Source organism: Armigeres subalbatus, chromosome 3 (genome assembly GCF_024139115.2).
Source record: "Armigeres subalbatus isolate Guangzhou_Male chromosome 3, GZ_Asu_2, whole genome shotgun sequence".
Taxonomy (NCBI): domain Eukaryota; kingdom Metazoa; phylum Arthropoda; class Insecta; order Diptera; family Culicidae; genus Armigeres; species Armigeres subalbatus.
In genome coordinates, this window is record NC_085141.1 from 49805404 (window position 1) to 49830673 (window position 25270).

General features: G+C 39.2%; 1 long non-coding RNA gene and 1 pseudogene across 1 annotated transcript; both read right to left on the reverse strand.

The window, feature by feature from the left end:
• Positions 1 to 746: 746 nt before the first annotated feature.
• Positions 747 to 1826, reverse strand: LOC134224825 (uncharacterized). The gene is made up of 3 exons (XR_009983077.1): positions 1655 to 1826; positions 1292 to 1589; positions 747 to 1231 (listed from the first exon to the last, which is right to left on the reverse strand). It is a non-coding gene; the product is annotated as an uncharacterized LOC134224825 (long non-coding RNA).
• Positions 1827 to 20358: 18532 nt separating this feature from the next.
• On the reverse strand, positions 20359 to 23548 carry LOC134224621 (uncharacterized; annotated as a pseudogene).
• Positions 23549 to 25270: the final 1722 nt, after the last annotated feature.

Genomic DNA, 25270 nt, shown 5'->3' on the forward strand with positions numbered 1-25270 from the left:
TAAACACTTTCCCAAAGACATGATATTCGATGATTTTTTTCAAAATTAATTTTACTGAATGCCAGTACTGATGTTATAAAAATACCTCCTAATGATTTTCGATTAGTTAGGAGTAGAGGCCTGAATAAGAGAAACGCGGATAGGAAATATGACTCTGCCAACACTGCATTCAATCTTCTTCACCAAAGAACAACACATGAAAAGGAAGAAATGCTTTATTTAGATAAAATCTAACAATCTGCTATTAAATGTGTCCACATCACATAACAATAGAATCCAATAAACAATGGAATTTCATTTCATGATCTATAAATGACTTGCATATATTATTGCAAACTAATGTAAAATACATTCAATTTTGTTTATTTAAAAATGGTATAAAATCGAATTTGGCCGTTTTCAGTATTTGAGCCAACATTTTGGCTGCTTGACAGGTCTCCTGCTCGATTGGCTGCTGTTTTTTGACGGTTCGATTGGCGGCACATACCTATCCGCGTTTCTCTTATTCAGGCCTCTATACGTAACGATATGATTGCAGTGATGCCGAATTCTTCAATGTTTTGTATTTGAGTTGAAATATAATTACAAAATTTCTGTTTTTGTTGCAGTTTTTCATCTTATCAGTTCAATTTTGTGTTTGTCATAATTTATTTTTACGCTAGCCATAAATCAACTATGGGAATCAAGTTTTGACACTAGCTGTGTACAATTCTTATGGCACAATTCTTGTTGCCTACACTCTGAGAAAAATCTATGCTAAATAGATTAGAAGTCATTCTATTTGGCTATTCACCTGGTTGACCCCGTCTAAGTTTAAATTCTGACAATACCGCATTAGTATAACTTTGAGTAATACGAGCTATAGTATAACTTTCAAGAAAACTAATAAAGTATATTAATTCCGTTTGCTCAGCGTTTGAAATATTTCAGTATTCTTATTTTTGTTTTATTTATGTTTGTCAAAAATAATTTCGAAATAAAATCAATAAATATGTTTTACTTTATTATTTTTTGAGCCGTATACAATATATATCGCTGCTTGCTTTAAAAAGCATTATAAATCACATCGTTAAGCTGGTATGAGGACGCTAGATGTAAAAGTATTCTAGAAAACACGATTCCGGGGATATCATGATGTTTCCACATTTTCTGCTAAGTTCTTTCCTGGCTGGAGTCCTGAGGATTGAGTAGGGTGAACGTTTCCGTAGATTTGCAATGGGTAGCGAGATGACTGGTGATGAAATACAAGTATGTGAGTTTATAGTCAATAAAGCCGGAAGGCTATTGTTACCTTTCATGGCGTAGCTGGAAACTCGTTGTTCATAATTGCCGAAATCTAGAACCAATAATTCAGCTTCTGGGATGGACTGCGTAGAAAAATGTATGGCGAAAGTATAACTTCTTCGGCTCCACATTTTCATTCGGTTTCAATAAAAGAGATTTCCATCCTTTTCCGTTAACTCCATCGGTCTTCTCATTATGCGTCCACTTCAGCTCCCAAAAGTGTAGCATATCTTGATGTAGCAATGAATTGATAATGTTCTTGTTGAACACCGGAAACTGAATATTCACGGGAAGTTGCCTAGCAGCTAAATAATTAAACAATATACAGATAACAAATTGGGTCTATTATTCTTCAATAAATATATCTTACCGCGTTAGAGATGCTTAAGATGAAGCAGTCGGAAAATGATAGAACACGATTTCTTCAAAGTTCAATATGGCGAAATTTTTTAATACTGTCAATAATAACAGCACCGAATACGAGCAAAGGTTAAGTTTTATTGTGCTTAGTATACTTTTGTAATCCTATCTCTGTTTAAATCGCAGGAATGTCAATTACGTTTACATTTTAATCTGACAACGATTATCTTTATTTCTGAGTGTAGGATACTTACTGAATTGTTTGCGAGGCGACAAAATTTTCACAGTTTATTTTGAAGAGTTTTCAAATATCAAGATGATAAAAGCAGCTGTTAAGTATATCTTTACGGTCGACGGTATATTATTGATATTGCCATGTACTTTCATGTTTTTCATTGTTTCAGATATAGACTTCAAGAATTAGACATGAAACTGTACTGACTACATAACCCACTAGCTAAAGGATTTGTAATCTCTGGGTTGTTTGGAGCTCACATCTCCAGAAGCGGTAGTTTAGTTGAGAAAAACAGATTAGGAATTACTAAACATGGTGGGGTAGATGGCCGATAGCGACGAAATCTAGCAGGACTCTATAGGAGGGACTAAAGGAAACGGAATTCAACAACTATGGCGGATGGCTGCGAAGGTACACGTGGCGGGCAGAGATGCAATGGGGGATTCCAGTTGGGATCAACTTGTGCATTCAACAATTCGGATCATCTATCGTATCTTCGACCTCTTCGCTCCGGCTGATGAGCCGTTTGTTGAGAAAAGCTTAAAAATAAAATAAAAAGACCCTTGGCTTGAACTTACCTTCAACAACACATTAGTTTTACCTATCTTGCATTTTAGTTGGTTTGTCGAAATGATTCGAATATATCAATATTTTTGAAATCATCGGTTGTTCATACACAAGAAAACTGATGTAACCATGAACATCTTATGCATAGATTACCAAACCGTAAGTCAAAACCGTCAGGAGGTGCGGAGTACTCTTTGACGAGTCAGGAAAACAAGTCTTGTTTCATGCTTTTGTCGTAGTTTTATTCATGAAGTTTGTAGGACAATTTAGCAATCCATCTCTTTTTGGTGTTTTGTTGGTTATTTGTTACTGTAATACGAGATAATTCTTCTATAACTGCGACAGGCGTGAGAAGCTGTCCCATGTTCAGGCTATCGTCAAGTTTAGGTTGGTGCTGTTGCTGCATTTCAATTTCTACATCCAGCACCTTCCGAGTGTTTTGTCGGGAATTCAGCTATTGGAGATGTGTAACGCTCCCTGTCAGCGACGATACGGCTGGATACTACCAGAATAAAAGTTGCATCTGATCTGGAACGACTATCGGAACTTTCTGTTGGGTTACAATCGAACAAGACAACTCACCTAGAAGTTGGGATGTGGCTGCTGACAGCGCTTACCACACTATAGACAAACGATTTCGCATCAGTTGACTGTGCAATGGATTTCTCATAGATAGTACGATACCATTCTAAAGCACCTCCGGAAGGATTAATGAAGAATGGAAACGGTTATCATCATATTAAGATTGATGGATCTCGGCTAATAGATTTAGTAGAACTTACATTTATAAAGGAATTGCTATGCCAATATAGTACACTTTTAAATTTCCTTTTTTGGATAATTACTCATCTATCATATTTTAGTCATAATGTCATAATCAAAACAAATCTAAAAACGGTACACAGACTACTATGATCAACGCTATAAAGCTTGTACACAGCATGTGTCAAAATTGAACTACCATAGTTGATACGTAGCTATAATAAAAAGCTGGATTGATATAGGTACAGGCATAGTATTAACTGTTTTTGAATGTTATTGAAATAGGTGCATGGCGATGATGATGTTTTTAAGCTAAATACTTCTATAATGTGATGAAAATTTCTTTTTTAAAGTTACCAAATTGTTTTCAAATAAAAATTCCATGAGCCGAACATAATTATTTTTATGTTTCTTGATTATTGGGTGAGAAATCAATGCATTTCATATGCGCATTGCCTTATTGGTATTGGTATAGGAACAGATACCCTATTTTAATCAAATTTTTATTTTCATCAGTGTAGTTTATTTGTTTTGCTGGGGAATCACAACCATGTTTTAAAGTAAGTGTCGTTTCGTACGCAGACCAAATCTCTCTAATTTTATTCTTCTTCATCCACCACCGCTGCCCTCGCTGCCTCAGCCATCATCGGCCTCTAGCCGTGAACTCCGAGCGATGCGATTGCATCCAGCACCACTGCATCCGACCATCATCAAGCACAGAATGACAAAAAAGTGCGTCCACTTCTTTCTTGCATATTCGCAGACCCACCGGCAGTTCTACCGCTGGTGACTGTATGCTATCGCTGTGTAGGTAAAAACAGCGAACGAACGAACGAAAAGCACGTCGGTACGCGCTGCTGTCACAAATTGTAATGACTTGCACACGGCAGGCACTGCTTCTTTTATACACGAAGAAAATCTTCCGATTGACCCGAAGGCCCGTGACATACCGCATTCTGATGTCCGTGTTAGGAATGCACGGGATTGGTTATATATGAAATTTTTACTGGCTTTGACAAGAATTGAAATTTTCAATAGCTTGTCGTTAATAATCTTAAGTTTCAATGAAATAGGCAGAATGGTGGAGAGTGTCCGAGTCGATTGATATATAAATCTTTAAAATCCATCGAAAGATAAAGGCGCTAGTAACGTTCAAAATCTTCCCTTCCAGCGTCGCTCTCGATTTCCAAAAATCTAAATGACACCCAGTATAGTAAAGAAAGACGTAAGTCCTACGTCAAAACAAAGAATATTAGTAGGGTGTTTCAAAAACGACTCAGCACCACCACGCTCACTCGATTCCGTGCCATGCTCCGAGTGTCCTCCAAAAACCGATTTGAACAAAAACTGGTTGAGCGCAAGCCGGTTCAAGTTTATATGAAAACTAGTATGGGAAACTGAACCTTTTATTACGCTGGCTAAAGTGCATCCCCTCCAAACGCTGGCGAAAAGAGATCCCGCATAGCTGAAAGCAACATTCCAGAGACTTCACTGAACGAAAACCGCATCGCAGGAAAGATCCATTGATTTCGTAACGCAAAAATAGCATTTAATACCCCACTCACCCCCATGTCACACTTTTGGTTTGAAGCATCTGTCCCTGGTGCGATAGTGTAGACTAGACTAGACTAGAAGTATCTGCCCCTGGTGCGATAGATATCACAGACAAATTCTGGGTACATATTTTGTTTAATTGCACGTTTCACTGATGCCTTCTGAGAAACCCAATTATCATACTAAAGATTCGCAACCTCGATTTAAATCGACTCCCAACTATTGGAACGACCATTCAATATGAATTGTCTATGGAGTAAAAGCTCTTGAATATTTCTTCCAGTCATATGGTCTTCCCCCTCGCCATCGCCCAATGACGAAGTGCCAGAATCAGAATACACCCAGGTTTTTTTTACGCGGTTGGAATTCATTAATTTCTCGGTTATCCCGAACTTTCAAAGCTTTTTAAATACCACCTGAATTTTCTTTGATTTTTTGTGAATTTTTTCGTGGTATTAACTCATTGTTTCATTGACGCTGAAGGTCCTAATCGACTAAAACCAAACCGTGTAAAAAAAAACCTGGGTGTAATGATAAATTTAAGCTCGCCATATCAACTGTCATACAAACCTGAAACGACCTGTGCACGGTAAGCTTCTATTCAAACCAGCCCAAACCATCGGATGACACCCAAATTATAAATCATATGCAAAATTATTTTTTGAACCACCCTACACAGAAAAAAATTCCATGGTAACAATTACTATTTTGTAGACTACGCAATGTTTTCAAAACAACCACAAATTTTCAGTTAAATTAACCATGCATTCGGACAAATTCACCACTGATTCAGTTCATGTAACAACATTCCACCAGGACCACAGTTGATTTTTACTGCGCGCTTGGTAAAATCTGAGTAAAATCGAGGGTAAAATGAAACGGGTTTGTTGTCTGCTGAAAATCGTCGGTGCGTATTCTTAAATTAACCCTCGGAATGGTAGTTTCGACCGCAACATTTTTTTGCGTGTAGTTATTAGTTTGCTGCTGCCGATGCCGTTTAATCGTTTTTTTTCGGGAAAAAATAGCAGTTTATATTAAGTTTTCGGTTTGAACAAGTGACTGATTTTGAAAAGTGATGTTTGATTTGCATTCAATCAACATTGATTTTTCCTTGATTTTTTCAGTGCCCTTTGAGAAGAAGTGAAGTGCAGTGATAAATCCACCAAATCGCGAACGGCTAATAAATTGGCACGAAACTGCTGATTTAGAATATTATTCGAACCGAAATACATTGGACTCTTTGGATAAACATGTTCATTATCACAGGAAGTGAATAAATATGCTGTGAACAGGTTAGTAATTTGAATATTAAACTTTTGTTCGAAGCTGTTCGATGAATTCGAATGTTGGTGGGAGAGGAGTGCGGGAGGTGTGGGGTTGACCCGTACAAGGTCCGGTGCCATATTGACTGCCATCGTGGTACTCTTCCAACTATGTCCTTAAGATTGCGCACTATTTAGATCAAGCAAAGTTAATTGCCTATTTCCGAGGATTAAACCACCCGACTTGAACTAGATAGCATATAAAAGTACCCAAATTGAGGGTAAATTGAGTTGCATGCATAATCGTCGGTCTTGGGCGATGTTCCTCCAGTTTCCCCGAACGTTCATGGTCCCCAGATCAGGTTCCACCGCGTGCAACCAGCGTGCTCGTGGCCTTCTACGAAGTCGCCGGCCCCTATCTGGTTCTCTGTTGAATATTGTTTTCGCTATTCTTTCTTCCGACATTCGCACTAATTGACCAGCCCACTGAAATCTTCTGTCAAAGAACTGTCAAAAATCGACTTTTCAAATATTCGGAGGAAATTGATATGTGCCCTCAGATTTTTTAAATATTTTTCCTTCAAAATATGTGGAATTTTCGAATTGCTGTGCGTATACATGAACGATTTTCTAATCTAATCTAATCTAATCGAACACAAACGCAGCCAGTACAAAGAAAGCATCCTGGAAAATCATTGAGTTAGATGACGCCCAATAATTTTTCTTGTCAATATTGAGGCTCACAGCATACCAGTGGTATGACATAAACTTCAAAGCGGCCAGGCCCACTGCGTTGTGTTTGCCGCAGAGATGATTCTTAGAGATGTATCGTGTTCAAGTATTCACTTCAACATGATACATATCATAAATCTACAGGGGTTGAAGAATGCGTGGACATACCGTACCATACGCACCGCGCTCTTTTTAAGTTCTTATTTTGGTAGTTGTATATAAATATGTGGTGAAATGAATAACATTATACATGACAGCGTATACATGAACGATTTTCGTTATTAAATTCGACAGTACATGGAATTTCAAAATTTGGGGAGACTTGATCCCCTTTCTATGATATCTACGCAATGAATAATTTTTCCTGCCAACTCTTCATCAAATCTGTCAAATCTACAAAAAAAAAATGAAGCCTAAGAACAGATTTATATTTTTTGAATTTTTTCGCAAAATTTTTGTGTGGGTGACTAATGGGGGATCAAGTGTCCCCATATTGAGGCAATAAATTTAAATCCGGGGCATCAGGGACTATGTCCAAGGGCTTGACGATCCCTCCCCAGGCCATCTGCGAGTTGTGGCGCCTGCCTAGGATGTGGTGGGGTTTGACAGTGGGCCCTGTTAAACCTCTATAAAAAGCTGCATGAATCCTCGAGTAGGCTCCGACAAAGCGACCGTGTGCCGCTCAAAGCGCACAAGCCCAAGTCCTGGTGTTAGGTGGGACGCTAAACAGCCCTGACACGACGGCCCTCCGACGAGACAGGAGGTTTGCGCAGGCCCAATAAGCCGCCTTTAAAAACAACTATTACGAACGACATAGAAGATAATACGACTCGATACAATCGGCAACGACCTAGGCGACGAATAAAGGATCACGATTGGAAGCTTGGAACATGGAACTGCAAGTCGCTAGGCTTCGCAGGTTGCGACAGGATAATCTACGATGAATTGAATCCCCGCAACTTCGATGTCGTAGCGCTGCAGGAAATCTGCTGGACAGGACAGAAAGTGTGGAAAAGCGGGCATCGAGCGGCTACCTTCTAACAAAGCTGTGGCACCACCAACGAGCTGGGAACTGGCTTCATAGTGCTGGGAAAGATGCGCCAACGCGTGATTGGGTGGCAGCCAATCAACGCAAGGATGTGCAAGCTGAGGATAAAAGGCCGTTTCTTCAACTATAGCATCATCAACGTGCACTGCCCACACGAAGGAAGATCCGACGACGAGAAAGAAGCGTTCTATGCGCAGCTGGAGCAGACATACGATGGATGCCCACTGCGGGACGTCAAAATCGTCATCGGTGACATGAACGCACAGGTAGGAAGGGAGGAAATGTATAGACTGGTTATCGGACCGGATAGTCTGCATACCGTATCGAACGACAACGGCCAACGATGCATAAACTTTGCAGCCTCCCGCGGAATGGCAGTCCGAAGCACTTTCTTCCCCCGTAAGAATATCCACAAGGCCACATGGAAATCACCTAATCAAGTAACGGAAAACCAAATCGACCACGTTCTAAACGACGGTAAATTCTTCTCCGACATCACGAACGTACGCACTTACCGCAGTGCGAATATTGAATCCGACCACTACCTCGTTGCAGTATGCCTGCGCTCAAAACTCTCGATGGTGATCAACACGCGTCGAAGTCGTCCGCCGCGGCTAAACATTGGGCGGCTACAAGACGGTAGACTAGCCCAAGAATACGCGCAGCAGCTGGAAGTGGCACTCCCAACGGAAGAGCAGCTAGGCGCAGCATCTCTTTAGAGAGGGCTGGAGAGATATTCGATCCGCCATTGGAAGCACCGCAACCGCTGCACTAGGCACGGTGGCTCCGGATCAGAGAAACGACTGGTATGACGGCGAATGTGAGCAGTTAGTTGAGGAGAAGAATGCAGCATGGGCGAGATTGCTGCAACACCGCACGAAGGCGAACGAGGCACGATACAAACGGGCGCGGAACAGACAAAACTCGATTTTCCGGAGGAAAAAGCGCCAGCAGGAAGATCGAGACCGTGAAGAGACGGAGCTACTGTACCGCGCTAATAACGCACGAAAGTTCTATGAGAAGTTGAACCGTTCACGTAAGGGCCACGTGCCACAGCCCGATATGTGTAAGGATATAAACGGGAACCTTCTTACAAACGAGCGTGAGGTGAACCAAAGGTGGCGGCAGCACTACGAAGAGCACCTGAATGGCGATATGGCAGACAACGGTGGCGGTATGGTAATGAACCTAGGAGCACGCGCGCAGGACATGCGACTTCCAGCTCCGAATCTCCAGGAAATCTAGGAGGAGATCGGCCGGCTGAAAAACAACAAAGCCCCTGGGGTTGACCAACTACCAGGAGAGCTGTTTAAACACGGTGGTGAGGCACTAGCTAGAGCGCTGCACTGGGTGATTACCAGGGTTTGGGAGGATGAGGTCCTGCCGCAGGAGTGGATGGAAGGTGTCGTATGTCCCATCTACAAAAAGGGCGATAAGCTGGATTGTAGCAACTACCGCGCAATCACATTGCTGAACGCCGCCCTACAAGGTACTCTCCCAAATTTAATGCCGCCGACTAACACCAATTGCAAGAAAGTTCGTGGGGCAGTACCAGGCGGGATTTATAGGTGAACGCTCTACCACAGACCAGGTGTTCGCCATACGTCAGGTATTGCAGAAATGCCGCGAATACAACGTGCCCACACATTATCTATTTATCGACTTCAAAGCCGCATATGATACAATCGATCGGGACCAGCTATGGCAGTTAATGCACGAAAACGGATTTCCGGATAAACTGATACGGTTGATCAAGGTGACGATGGATCGGGTGATGTGCGTAGTTCGAGTTTCAGGGGCATTCTCGAGTCCCTTCGAAACGCGTAGAGGGTTACGGCAAGGTGATGGTCTTTCGTGTCTGCTATTCAACATCGCTTTGGAGGGGCTAATACGAAGGTCAGGGATCGACACGAGTGGTACGATTTTCACGAAGTCCGTCCAGTTATTTGGTTTCACCGACGACATAGATATTATGGCACGTAACTTTGAGAGGATAAAGGAAGCCTACATCAGACTGAAAAGCGAAGCTAAACGGATTGGACTAGTCATCAACACGTCGAAGACGAAGTACATGATAGGAAGAGGCTCAAGAGAGGTCAATGTAAGCCACCCACCACGAGTTTCTATCGGTGGTGACGAAATCGAGGTGGTTGAAGAATTCGTGTACTTGGGCTCACTGGTGACCGCCGATAACGATACCAGCAGAGAAATTCGGAGGCGCATAGTGGCTGAAAATCGTACGTACTTTGGACTCCGTAAGACGCTCCGATCGAATAGAGTTCGCCACCGTACCAAACTGACTATCTACAAAACGCTTATAAGACCGGTAGTTCTCTACGGACACGAGACCTGGACGATTTTGAGTTTTTTGATTGGGAGTTTTTGAAAGGAAAGTGTTGCGTACCATCTATGGTGGGGTGCAGATGGCGGACGGTACGTCGAGGAGACGAATGAACCACGAGTTGCATCAGCAGTTGGGAGAACCATCCATCGTTCACACCGCGAAAATCGGAAGACTGCGGTGGGCCGCGCACGTAGCCAGAATGTCGAACAGTAATCCGGTGAAAATGGTTCTCGACAACGATTCGATGGGAACAAGAAGGCGAGGTGCACAGCGGGCAAGGTGGATCGATCAGGTGGAGGACGATTTGCGGACCCTCCGCAGACTACGTGGTTGGTGAAGTGCAGCCATGAACCGAGCTGAATGGAGAAGACTTTTATGTGCAGCACAGGCCACTCCGGCCTTAATCTGATAATAAATAAATAAATTTAAATCCAAATATTTTCAAACTTTGGTGGAATGTTGACATTTTCATCAGTACAGATCATTAAGCATATTTATGGCTTTGTGCTGTTAAAAAACGAAAGCATTTGGTCATTGTTATGAAAAGTTGTTCAAATTTTGCGTGGCCAATGAAAAAATCTTTAGGAAGGTCAAGACAGGTTGTCAAGGTTGTCAATCCAAAAAATAACTCACCACATAAAGGTCATTTGTCTAGAGGATTTATACTAAAAAATTCGCTGAAACAAAACTACTTGAATTCTCGATAAAACATGTTTTCACCGTTCAATAAGTCTTCGAAGTGCTCCTCCCACCTGGCTGCCACCATAGGGGCAAGCCAGAGTAAACGCGACGTGCGATGCAACGCGACGCGACAGTGCAATTTAACAGCCTGTTGATAATGATTGTTATTCTTTTACGTGAGTCGCATCGCTCGTTGCGTTTACTCTGGCTTGCCTCATAGTCTTGCCTGTCAGCAAATTACCCTTTCGGTCACTATACATGGTGAGCACTGACGCAGTCTCAAGCCACGCGCCATTGACAGTTGCGTAAAACCTCCGCATACCGTTTCTATCCACGTTCTCCTGTGCTTCAGCTATCATACCCTCTTCATTTGCCTTTTTTCTGCAGTGGATTCGTTTCTCTCCTGTCCACAGCCCGACAGTCCATAATAGCTCGGCAAAATGCATTAATTACAATTTAATGCTGTCAGATTTTCATCTCGTTTTATGTATGCCAAAGAAGGTAATTAAAAGTCTCATGAAGTTTCTTGCACAACGTAAGTATGCCATCACAAGATAATAAGGCTAATCTATTAGAAAACGTAACTTTCTCTCTAGTTGTAATAGATGAAAGAAACTTTGTTGAAACTGTTACACTGATTTCAGGAGCAACATTTCAAAAATAATTATAAATGTCAGATACCAAAATTATTTCCAAATAGCACTTTTCTCTGAACTATTTTTGTAAATTTCAATTGAATTTCCTAAATGATATTTATGATTCTGGAAAAAATGATCATTGCACACAGAAAAGTGCAATCGAACGAACAATCAAAATGTGCAGGTTTTGTTTTTCAATATTTAAACAAATCCAATTGTACGAAATCATCCGAAAGCATCCACAACATCCACTTAATCTCATCGACAGGGTGGTTGATTCTGGTTACGTATGGACAATTAGCAGTAAAACCTAAATCCAATTCTAATGATTGGCCACTAGACTGGCCCAGATTACTATGGGGAGAAAAAAATGTTGTCGAATTCCACGGGGCACCCCCCAGAATTGTGTCTTTGGGTGAGAAAATCAATCTCTAAAAATTTCAGCTCAATCGCTTGTTGCATAAGCTGGCGCAATTGATTTGAAGTTTGTATGGGGATTTCAGCCAAAATGTATAGGAAAATACACCTCCGTCACTCATTCGATCTGGAAATTGGTTTTGATTGCTCGATTGACCTCAGAATTGCAAAAACGACAGTTGGTATGCTACAGAACAATTTCACAGAACATTGCATGATGATTAAATGAATTTTTATATAATTTTCGGCTGGTTTATTAGGAGCTGATTTGTGTATTTTTGGGTTTTTTGATCGAATCGCATCAGCCGAAACCTATATAAAAGCTCATTTAATCATCATACAATGTTTTGTGAAATTGTTCTGTAGCATACCAACTGCCGTTTTTGCAATTCTGAGGTCAATCGAGCAATCAGAACCAATTTCCAGATCGAATGAGTGACGGAGGTGTATTTTCCTATACATTTTGGCTGAAATCCCCATACAAACTTCAAATCAAATGCGCCAGCTTATGCAACAAGCGATTGAGCTGAAATTTTCAGAGATTGATTTTTTCACCCAAAGACACAATCCTGGGGGGTGCCCCGTGAAATTAGACAACTTTTTGTTTCCTGGGCCAGTCTATTGGCCACAGCCAACAAAGCTATACGATTCGCGTCTGTACCAATTGTGCAGCACGGTTTCAGAGGTAATTGGGTAATTGCACCCTACAACCAACGGTGCAGATCCGGCGGATGGAGTTCACATCAACAACTGACAGTATTGAACTGCGAAAGAGGGTGGAAATGGTTATAATGGGCCACAATATAGCTGCCTAATGCGAAAATGATCACCCAAACAACATATAAACCAAGACACATTGTTGTATAGTTATCCTGACAGTTATTCATTTGTTTACGTAGTTAATGCAATTTTTTATAATTTCCAATAAGGTTGATAATTATTGGTTTAGTTTCTTTCAACTCGTAGATGCAGAACCTGCTTTCCACTGGTATTTTAATGTATATAGACCAGTAAGAACACATTGTTTCATTGCAATAAACGTTCATTCGAATTATTACCGACATTAGACGGAAATAATTGCTAACCAACCAACAATAATCAAACGACACTAAATAAAACATAATCGTAATGTCAATTCTTCAAGAAAAAAATATGACAAGTAAGAAAGATAGTATTGATCAAGTAGTTGATAGAGTAAATGAAAGAATGAATGTCTAACTAGTTTAAAATAATGATGGAAGATAAATTGAAATAATATTACAATTGAGTTGACGTAAGCTAAAATTATTAATTTTGTCTTGATGAAATAAAACCGTGCTAAAAGATAATCTAGTGTACATTAATCAATACCATTTCTACCGACGAGGGTAGCAAATTGGCAAATAATGGGATTGGGCAGATTGTGCTTCTATCGCCCTCTTGTATGTCCGCTGGTAAAATTAATATCAATGTGCGAGTTCGAAAATGTCCCGTTGATTGTTGACAATCAGGCGGATTACATACCTCCGCGTATGATTGCTGTTGGATATGTTTTCGCTACCATATTTGCTCAGCTGATGGCAACGCATTTGAGACGGATCAAATATTCGAGCAGATTATATGTCCCGAGCATGGAGCTAACTCATAATTTATCATAAATTTATTTGACCTATTTCAATTCTTCGTTTGATCAGTATTTGTGGAGGCGCTTGGTAGTTCATTTCCTCTTCATCAATGCACATAGGTGCACCTGATCGAACCGAAAGAACTGTATCAATCACACACAATAATTGAGTTTTCTAAGTGCTTGGCTGAAAATGTATCAACTGATTGGGTTTCCACAATCGCCCATCTACTTGTTGAGCACACACATTGCTCAGTAAGTATGTGGAAACAATATACACAGCTGGCTGCGAACGGAACCGGAACCTTCGGAAGTGAACTTCCCCGCTAATCCTGGCTAATGGTTTCTCAACATTTGTCTGTTGGCAGTCTATATATGAGGCAGTCGGTTAACGATGGAGACAAAGACGATTAGAGTGCCATTTCAGTGACAATCCTTGAGCTGACGACAAGTGCTGCGGTAACGAGCTGATGTGGTTTAGCAACCACAAACACCATTATTTCTTTAACGAATCTTGGCGGTTTAGGTAAGAAAGTTTAGGATGAGTATTGTTTAATTTAGAAAGTTAGTTGAATTTGTGGTAAAATTTCTAGTTTTTTTTTTTGGACGGCGCAAATAAAAACAGCATTGACTTCTATGCATGACACAGCTTACAAAAAACGTTTTCTGTGTGTCGTGTAGGTATGCATGAAATGCAGTGAAACGTTATGAATGTGGATAAGGCATTTCAAATATGTTAGAATTAAAAAAAAATATTTGGTACAAGTTATGCACTAATATGCACTTTTTACTACCAGGGTAACCGTACCATCAAAGGAGGTAGCACCAATAGTATGGAGGTAGTGGGGTTTTAATGAGATTGTGCATAACTATAGTTTTTACGATGATACGTGGCATTATAAATATGCTTATTGATTTTTTCAAAGTATTTTCAGTACATTCAAAGTGAATTCCCTATATGCCGACACATTTCATCAGTACCCGCTAAGCTGCGGAGGACGACGGAGGTCCTTCGTAGCTTAGTAGGGAAAGCACCTGTCTAGCGTACTGGTCGTGGGTCGTGGGTTCAAAGCCTACAGAAGGGGCGGTTACCCTTTAATACCTTTCCGAACTTAATCTATCCCATGTTGTGGATATGCATAATCGAGTTTCAGACATAGTAAAGTATTTTCTTTTGTGGACCTTTTAATACCTCCGCTATTGGAACCGTTACCCTACTATGTAGTAGCAGATATGTTGTTGAAACAACTGTCAAATTAACTAAATTTCCCCTTATACACTTTACGCCATACAAAGTTGAACATTAAAAGATCCTTAATAATCCTTTTTCATTTTTGACTTTCGGAGTAATAACGATGATGCTCGATTGGTGTCTGACTATTGAATTCTTTATTTCGGTCTCTCACTTTAGTTTTTAACAATGATAGATTCCTAAAGTCTAGCTCTGTTGGCTAGGCGTCGGGGCGTTACTTTTGCAACCATTAAGTATGCAGTCTCCTAATTGGTTCGTTAGCGTCGGTTTAACTCGATCAGTTTTGTGAGAGTGAGCAAAGGAATAGACTGTGAGAGTAAGAGAAAATATAGAATGTGAGAGTAGATATGGTGAGTTACTGTATGTTTTGGTTTATGTCAATCAGAACGTGAGAATCAAAGAATGTGTGTATTGTGGGTCAATGGGTATAGCATTGATCGCTATGTGAGAATGGATCAATCATGGTAACTCATTTTGCACTCACCGCATCAAAACAACGGCGGCACTGCATATTTCTATTGTCGGCGTAGCACCAACTTAGAATTCGGAAGTCCGGACTTCCGAACCGAACTTTCTTCCGAAGTTTTATCTGTCAAACTAATGGATGCGTTGTTTAGCGCATCTTTAGGGGAATCCAGCGCACTACTTCCGAAGTTGGGAAAGTTGCCTGTATCTGGAGAAAAATCCAACTTCGGTATAAAAAGCGGTATAAATTTATTCCGGATACACAATATTCATGTGTGTTTGACAGAACATGTCTACGGTGGCGCAATCTGTTCATTTCATAGCGGCAGTTTTTGCTTATTGATTGGTCCATTAGAACGGAAAGAAAAATCGTTGAGTAATGTCAACACGGGTAACTGAGTTGGTATGGCTTAAGTGGTGTTGAAAGACACGGGTTGCATGTTCATTGCTTTGCTTGTGGGAAATGGTTTGGAATAGAGTCATGGAAATAAATTATGCACTCTACTGGTAAGGATGTTTACACTTGAAGGGTTTTGAAATGTTACCGAGTAAGATGGTTTGGAAATCGTCATTTGTCACTTGGATCTAGTGTGTCATATTGAATGTAAAAGTTTTCTATGGAAATCTAATGATGTGTTAAGAATAGTTAATTGCGTATAGCACAACATTTTTCTGGCATAAGTGACATATGCTCAAAGCAGAGAACCTTGACAAATAAAAAACCCAGATCAATACACCTAGCGTTCACGGACAGCAAACTGTTTACAAAGAATTAAAAAGTAGGATTGTTGTTTTTATCTGTTTACATTTAATTGAATATAGGACAAAAATTATTGTTTTAACATGATTTGGTAACATAATATCAATAACGAAGAATTATTGTTTCAACAGTACTGTTGGAAATGAGCTTTTGAGAAAGCTCAAATTATGTCACTTCACACATTTGAAAACATCCTCAGTGGGTATTTACTTGTGGATTTTTTTTAACATGATTTCTTTGATATAAAATTGCACTAACCGTTCAATGGTTGTAACGTTTGTAATGCATTTTAGACGTCAGTGCTAATTTTGGACAAGGCGAGTGAATTAAGCAAGTCGCTTGAATTGAACGCTCAAACGCCTTTTTCAGCTAACTTGAATTCAAAGAATGTTTAACATGTTTACTTTTTTGCCAGTCAATTGAAATCAATTGAGTTGATTAATAATTAGTAGAGGGTGGTGGGTTCGAGTCCCATCGAAGGGAAAGTGGTTACCTCCAATACATTTTTCAAATCAATATCTTCCACATAATGTACATATTCAGATATGAGTTTTCACAACATTGTAAATTAATGTCCAAGTCGGATGGTTTCATCCCCGGAATATAGGAAATTAATCGTGCTTATATAGCGCATGCATGACATATGCCAAAATGTCCATATCTGTTATCTGTCAAAAGTTACGTCGGGATGCCTTCACCTGACCAGTGCTGGCAACCGACCTCCTTCCCTTATGAATTAATTTAAAAATTGCGTACCTCCGACTTTTTGAATCGATTTGTATGATTCTTTTTCAGAAGAACCGAATAGGTTTTTAGATTGTGACTCAAATTTAAGTCAAGAAAATTATTTTAACTCTAAGACTAAGACTTAAGTGGCCTGTGCGGTACATAAGAGTCTTCTCAATTCGGCTCGGTTCATGGCTACACGTCGCCAACCACGCAGTCTACGGAGGGTCCGCAAGTCATCTTCACCTGATCGATCCACCATGCCCGCTGCGCACCTCGCCTTCTTATGCCCGTCGGATCACTGTCGGGAACCATTTTCACCGGGTTACTGTCCGACATTCTGGCTACGTGCCCGGCCCACCGCAGTCGTCCGCTTTTCGCGCTGTGCAGGGATATGGTGCGACACGAAACTCTTTGCGTGCAGCACGCGATGTTAGGAGCAAAGCCTATTCAGATCCAGAGAGGCGAGTAAGTGCGGATCTTGCTCGGGGTTCTCAAAGAGTAGTGCACAGAGTAGCACTCTAACTGCACTTGTTCGGTTCTGATTTGGCATGATTTTCGAGATCTAAACGGTGATTATTACACGCGTGTTTTGTAGAAAGATGGTTGATCGGCGTATTATTTGTTCGACATTTAGCAATATCAATAAATAAGATAGAGAAAATTTATCTACTATGGGAAATATGTAAAAGTTGAAAGATAATAGTTTTTTTTCTCATATGACATCTTTAAATACATTTCAATTATTTTTATATCAGATCTTATATCTATGAAGATAGGTGAATTGATTTTTGGTATTCATTCGCCACAAAAACATTTGAAAATATTCCAAGGGAAACGCTTTTTCAAGTTTCCAAGAATCTCTTTGTGTGAATAATATTGAAAATAAATCAACATTGTTACACTTCCCAAGCAACCAATAGTTCGGATATTGCTTAAAAGCCGAACTGTGAAGTTCACATCTGGTTCAATATAGGTTCTATGAAACTTTTGTGCTGTTTAAGAGTATACTATAGATACAAACAGAACCCAATTCTAAATAAAGTTCCATTGCGGGCTGTAAAGAACTGCAAAGTGCGAACTAAGTTTTTGACTATCATTGATTTCAACTTTATAGTTCTTCGTAAGTTACTGCGGAATTTGTTATGAACTTTCCATTCAAAGTTCAATCGAAGTTTTAATTGTTCCATTAATCAGCGCGTAAAGCTACGACAAAGTTAGATCGAACCTATTGGAGACCCAAAAGTACAAAACAGAATGTAATAGGTACTTTGGATCGACTTTAAAGTGTCGTACAAGTTTATTTGGAAGAAACTAGAGAAACGTCAATATTTTTGTTCTCATTTTTATCACAATTTTAAAATGGATTTCTCGAAATCAATTAAAAAAGCGGGTTATTTTACTATCATCGTAGAAAACTCTTAGCTAAATGGGAATCCGAAAACAAAGCTGCTGTGGTACAAGGTAATATAAAGAGTTCGGTTATATATATATGTATATATATGTATGTTAATTTGTTGCTTTCTAGAAAACCAACAACCTACTTCATCTAGAAATGTAAATTCCGATGAAGGTAATAAAAATCTTCCCTGCGAACCATTTTCTTTTGAAGAATACGAAATCGAAGATGCCGATAGCGATATTGAAGATCTTTTTGAAAACGTCGACGATTCATCCGATGATTCATATTCATCCTTTGGAAACGATGTATTGGAAGGAATGGATTTGAATGAATGTCTCAGGTACTGGGCTCTCAAAACTAATCAGTCACACGAATCCATAAATTTGATTATGGAAATAATAAGGAAAAAAACCAACGGACAAAAGTTGCCCTGTTCCGCAAGAACTTTATTGAGAACATCTCGAAAGGCAACTTCAGAGATAATCAACATCGCTGGAGGACAATTTTGGTACAATGGTATCAAACAATGCCTAAGTGAAATTTTCAGGTGAAAGATAAACATTTTATCTTTGCATCAAGTACATAATTTTGTTTCACAGCTCTACTGGACAGTCACTGAACATCTCGATCAACATAAATATTGACGGACTTCCACTTTATAAAAGCAGCAAATTACAATTTTGGCCTATCTTATTCAACATTTCGGAAATGCCAGAAATTACACCGATGACAATTGCTATTTTTTACGGCAAAACCAAGCCAAGTAGCCTGGATGATTTCCTGAAACTCTTGGTCGAAGATCTAATCGATGTTCTAAGTAATGGTGTATCAATTAACAACTACAAAATCAACGTTGCACTTAGATGTTTTATTTGCGATTCACCCGCACGTGCGTTTTTAAAAGGTTTGATTCGTATCACTGAGCTTTCTTAATCACGAATATATCATATAATTTTAGGTGTTGCAAGTTTCAACTCAAAAAACGGATGCCTTAAGTGCGAAGGTGAAGGTGAATATTCACATGAATCACGAACTGTTGTATTCACTTCGATCAATAGTACAAAACGAACAGATCAAAAGTTCCGGCAAAAGGCATACAACCATCATCAAAAGGCTATAACACCGTTGCTTGAAGTCCCTAATCTAGATCTGATCGAAGACATAATCGTCGGGGATCGATTGCATTTAATTGACCTTGGTGTTATGAAACGTTTGCTTCTTGGATGGAGAGACGGAACCTTAGGTTACGAGACAAAATTATCAACCCAACAAACTGTTGAAATATCGCAGATGTTGAATGGTATACACCTGCCGTCAGAAATCCACCGTAAATTACGTGGGTTAGACCATTTATCATTTTGGAAAGGGTCTGAATTCAGTAGTTTTTTGCATTATGCCAGTATAGTAGTACTCAAGGAATTTCTCCCAACTGACAATTATCAACACTTTCTACTTCTGTTCTGTTCTGTCACAATGTTGTCCACAAATCATTATAAGTCAAACTGGCACGTTGCTAGAAAAATGTTGGATAAATTTGTCTTACAATACATGGAATTGTATGGTGAACAATTTTTGACCAGCAATGTGCACAATCTCCAACATATTGTAGATGAAGTTGAACGATTCGGACCCTTATCTACGATTTCAGCGTATCCCTTTGAAAACGCACTGCAACGGATTAAGCACCTTCTACGAAGTGGATGGAAAAGTCTAGAGCAAGCGGTTAATAGGCTGTCGGAGATTAATTCTGAGGAGTATTATACCACCCAGAAAGCTAGAACGCGGCTGCCGAACTATCCGTGTGTAAAAACCTGCGGGAGCAAAAAAGTTATTCACGTGAAGGAAGATTTTTTCTTAAGTGACTCCGACAAAAACGCGTGGTTTCTCACAAATGAAAATCATATAGTACGCTTTGATCAGGTTTCGGAATCTCCTGACCTGAAAATCAACGGAAAGGTTTTAACATCGAAAACTGATTTTTTTACATATCCCATAGTTTCATCTTTTCTGTATATATATCTTGGAAGTAAACGCAACTTGTGTAGTGTTAATTCAACTTTCAGCTGTTGTGATATTAAGTGCAAATTAGTAGCCATTGAGTATCGAGATAACTACGTATTTATTCCATTGATACACACATTAACTAAATGAAACAATATGTATTAATACCAGCCAATGTAATTTAATTCAAATTAAAACATAAAATAAACGTAACTTGAATCCATTTCGTAGTAAAACATCTGATCGAATAAGAATTATTAATATTATTACATGTTGTAATTGATATGGTTTATATGGTCTCGTTTCTACATATCACTCACTAAAATCGTTTGGTCCACTCGTGTCGGAACGGATATCGGTACAATCCAATGCATCTGATGAATCAATGGCCGATTCATCAAGCTCTTCCAATTCAGGCTTACTGTGATTATTGTCACAATCATCCACGTAATTGTCACAATCATTCAATGGATTTGGTAGAGGTTCGTCCGAACCGCCATCATGTTCAAGTTTCACTTGATGTACAGCTTCCTTCCGTTGCTTTACTCTTCTCACGTGTCTAGTTCCTCGGCGCATACCGGTAGCGGTCAAACGTTTGAGTGAGTTCTTGAGCTTCCGCATGAAAAAGTTGGCCAGCTTCAGTTGGGTAACAATTTCAGAATCGTCACTCCCTAGCTGTTGAAATAACTGTAGAATATTCCGGTTCGGCATTATAGCTATTTTTGGCCCCTTTCGGCTAGCTCCTGTCCAGGTACACTTAGTTTGAAACTCTTTGCTGAAAAGCATGTCGAGTACACCTAGCATACGGTTATCCGCACAGTCACCGCTTACGTTTAGTCGCAACCATTTAATCTGAAAAGAAGTTAAAAATTATACATAAACCTAAACAATTACGTGTTCACTAAATGCGTTACCAATGCCAGGAGTTTAACAATACCACAGACAAAACTCTTGGAACATTAGGCAATAAATTCCATCGGCACCTGTTGGTAACTCTGACTGTTTTGTCCGTTTGTCTGTGATAATACTTTTGTTACAAGAGTAGTGAATTTTGTCTAACACTTACCATTGATGATTTGTAATCGTCGTCAGTCAGTTTGTTCTCCAAATCAGACAACTGTTGTTCGTGTTCAATAGGATCAAATCGGAACAACGGTTGCTCCTCAATGTCCGTCACTTGGCAACCAAATCTCCGTATAGCGTTCAAAATGTATTCATTTTGTGTGGAGATACTCGCTGTTCGTTTCTCCAGTAGATCCAATCGATTATTGATTTGATGAAGCAGCTTTATAATTTCGCTCAGATTATCCTCTCTTGGATTATCCGGTTGAGTGATCGTCGGTACAGCATGGTACGCCACATACTGGACAGATTGGACATTGTCTTCGGAGTTCACCGCAACTACAGTTGGTACGGCTGAATCAGTCCCAGGAGGGAAGGACTGCTGAACGATTTGAACTTTCTCTGGAATCATTGACTCGGCAACAGGAACAAATCGTGTAGATGACGGAGCCAGTGTTGTTGTTTTAGGAGGAATTTTGTTCTCAAAACTTTCTCTTACCTCAACAACGATAGGGGTGGCTGCAGGTGTTACCTACTTGTGTTATTTGCGAGCTAGGTGTATTTTCAAGAACTAACATGTTTTGAAAGTCTTCGGGTTCCTGACGTTTGTTGATTTTGCGTCGTGCTAGCTGACCAACGTCGGAAGATGATTCTACGGACAATTCACCCAGAAAGCGTTAGGCTTCCGTCAAAGATGACATAGGATTTCTTTTCACTGTACATTTAAACTTCAACCATGATTTTTTTGGCAAGCTGTTTTCGTCACGGAGAAGCTTTTCTTGTTCTAGCACACTCTTTACGTTAGGCCAGAGCACGATTTGTCCACTTCTTGAGCTGCGCAGCCATTTAGAGTAGAGTGGGGAAAGAGTGCGCGTGGGGTAAGAGTACGTTTTCGATTTTTTGAAGTAATAAAAAAAGATAAACTAGCAGCACTGCATCAGTTTGACAGGTATTCTGGCCAACTATTATCATGTGCAATTGTAAACGATTTGAATAAACAACAAGGGAGATATGGAGTTAGATAACTTTTTGGTCATTTTGCTAAAAATAATTGGATTTCCGCAACTAGTATTTCATTACCATATATACGTTCAATCAGGTGAACATTATACCATTTCGATAACCTATTGTATAGAGTACTTTATGGTACAGAACACCAATCCGGTTGGTTTTCCAAGAAGTCAAAACCATTACTTAAATAATTTTTGGGACTGTGGGGTAAAAGTACGCAGGAATCGGTGGGGCAAGAGTACGCATATGAATTTTCAAGTTATGATGTCAAACCCGTATCTCCGGCCGAAATAAGACTTCTTCCAAAGCGTAAAGATTCACAACTAAGAAAAAAGGGACATAATTCGAAATTATCGCAAGTTTTTAGGATAAGTTGAAGTAATTCGGTGTTAGAAAGGACTTAGCGAACAAAGCACTGAAGCGAAATAATGAAATTGTATTAGGACTTGCTGTACACCTAAACATAGTACGAAAACACAACTTCATCTAAATGATAATTTCATTTAATCAAAAAGAACATTAAAAAATTACGCAACGTTTAGCTGGGGAGGTTGTGAGATGTGTGACGATCCATATAATTTTTAGAGGATTCATACAAATAGTGTAAGATAGGGGGGAGGGGTGATGAAATAGCCAAATTTTACATGACATGATTGGTGGACTTTCTTTAAGGAAAATCCCTTTGTATACGCCACGCGAAACGTGATATATATTTTTACCTCTGTAGTTTTTTGTATATATAAAAAACAATGGTTTTTCGTATGAAAGAGCACATTTCTAGGATCCCCTCCCCCTTTTAGAGTTACGTAATCTTTAAACATTCCCTAATATATGCTCATTAAACATCAATTAAATGTTATTAACTCTTATTTGTGTTAATATATACTTAAAGCACATGATTGGATAAATGCGTACTCTTACTCCACCCGATGCGCACTTTTACCCCACCGGTGGGGTAAGAGTGCGTTTTTCACTTGTCTTGCAATAAGGGTTCTGCTAAAACGAATCTCAATAATTTCAGTATTTTTTCCACTAGGTAACATAAAGGAAGAGTATATGAATCATCGACACTGATTTGATATGCAGAAGCTTGCTTCATACGGGCCACATGATCGATTGAAAACTAAGTGCGTACTCTTGCCCCACTCTACTCTATCCGGCACGACAGAAAGTTCCTTGCACCCTCGCGAATTGCGAGTTTCTACGATGACAAATGGCATTCTGCGATTAAAAAAATTATTGTCGTTAAGAATATCCATTGCAATGTACGTTTTGATTACAAACCTTGACGATTTTCTGGAGTAAAACAGCTCAAATGTTAAATTAAACCACAATTTAACAATTGATGCGGAACGAACAGGCAAACACACAAATTTGCAAAGCAAAACAAATTGAAATGTCAAACGAAGTTCCCAAGTAGCTCCGCAGGAACTAATAAAGTTCGGTTAAGGTCTTAAAAGAACTCGTTGGAGACTTTGAAGTTCTTTGAAAGTTCCAAAGATCAATTCAAGCATTTATAGAAGAATTCAACACTTTGAACAAAATCAGCCATTTCTCACTTCATCAATATGGTGCTGTGGTATTGGACCCAGTTGCAACGCAGAGGATATAACCTCAAGACTCGTGGTAGGTATATACAATTATATTAAATACAAACTAATAAAACTAATTACAATTTATGTACAGCTGCAACATACACCACATTGAATTATGAACGTATGTAACAAATGACAAGTTGTCATATTTTTTCCATTAAATTCATTCAAAGTTTTTTTTTTTTTTTTTTTTTGTCTTTATTAAGGAGACTTTCAGCCCGAGGCTGGCTCGTCTCCGAAAAATCATTCAAAGTTGTTTTTAAAGCTGAATAGCTTTCTTTACAGTTCTTTAAGCCAACTTCTTTAGAACTTTCAAGTTTTCATTGGATTCTTATAAGATGCTGTTGGACGCTTAAACATAGTTAATGAACTTGACAGTTCGGTTAATTACTTAAAAATTCAGCTGCATAGAATTCTCTTCACGATTATTCATGTGGCTGATTAAGCCTAATAAAACCCTATTATTCGAACTTTTGGTTGCTTGGGTTAACTTAATTTTTACTTGTCATAAGACGAGTTAATACAATCCCATTGAATTCCACCACTTAATTGTATCTTGACAGATACGTATTTCGACCTCAACAGTAAGGCCGTCTTCAGTGTCTCGTACTTGACTCGACTTACCTAAATTACTTACCTAAATCCTAAACAAACTACGTAAAAACTACTTTAACGAAAACTGGTGCTTTTCAAAACATCACGTAATATGGGACCAAAATCCGCATATAAAAATCCGATTGTAAATAACCCCAATGTATTTTTAATTATTTAGCAGAGCTTTATCATATTGATCAGCTATTTCAGCATTGATCATTTTAACGATAACTTTTATGCTACTGTGCGAGAAAAAAAATATTGAGACAATATTTTAATGACTATTAAGGTTCCCCCAAACACACGCGATGCGACAGTCGCGACGCGATTCTATCGCTTGGCGATAGCGATTCTGTCGCCGTTGGTATGGAAGCGTAAATAGAACATTGCCTGCAGCGACCCAACGATAGAATCGCGGCGACTAGTTGTCGCCGTCGCGGCGATGAAATCGCTTAGGTCTGGGGGAGCCTTTAAAACACATTTTTCAAATGTAAGAGAGTTTTAAGCATTTCAAACATACTCTTTTTATCAATGGTCAATTTAATTTGATTTTTTATTTCTACCAACGGCACTTCCGAACGCACTTTATGTAGAGTGGAAGATATTGTCAACAAATACAATAACTGTAACAAATAATTTGCAAATATAAATCGCACTGCAGTGATTTGAAAACTGAAAACAGAAATTCCTAAGCTACATTTATCTCTGATCGCGTAAATGGATTTTTAATTGCAGTCATTTATGATTTTTGGATTATTTTCTAAGAAGAAACTGCATAAATGAATTCCAATTATCTGCAAATACAAAACTTTAAGCGGTTTAAAGCAAACAAATAAACAACAATATTGCTTGGCGGGCATTTATTATCATTTGAATTTTCTCGATGAATTTGGAATGCACAATGTGCACTAGCCG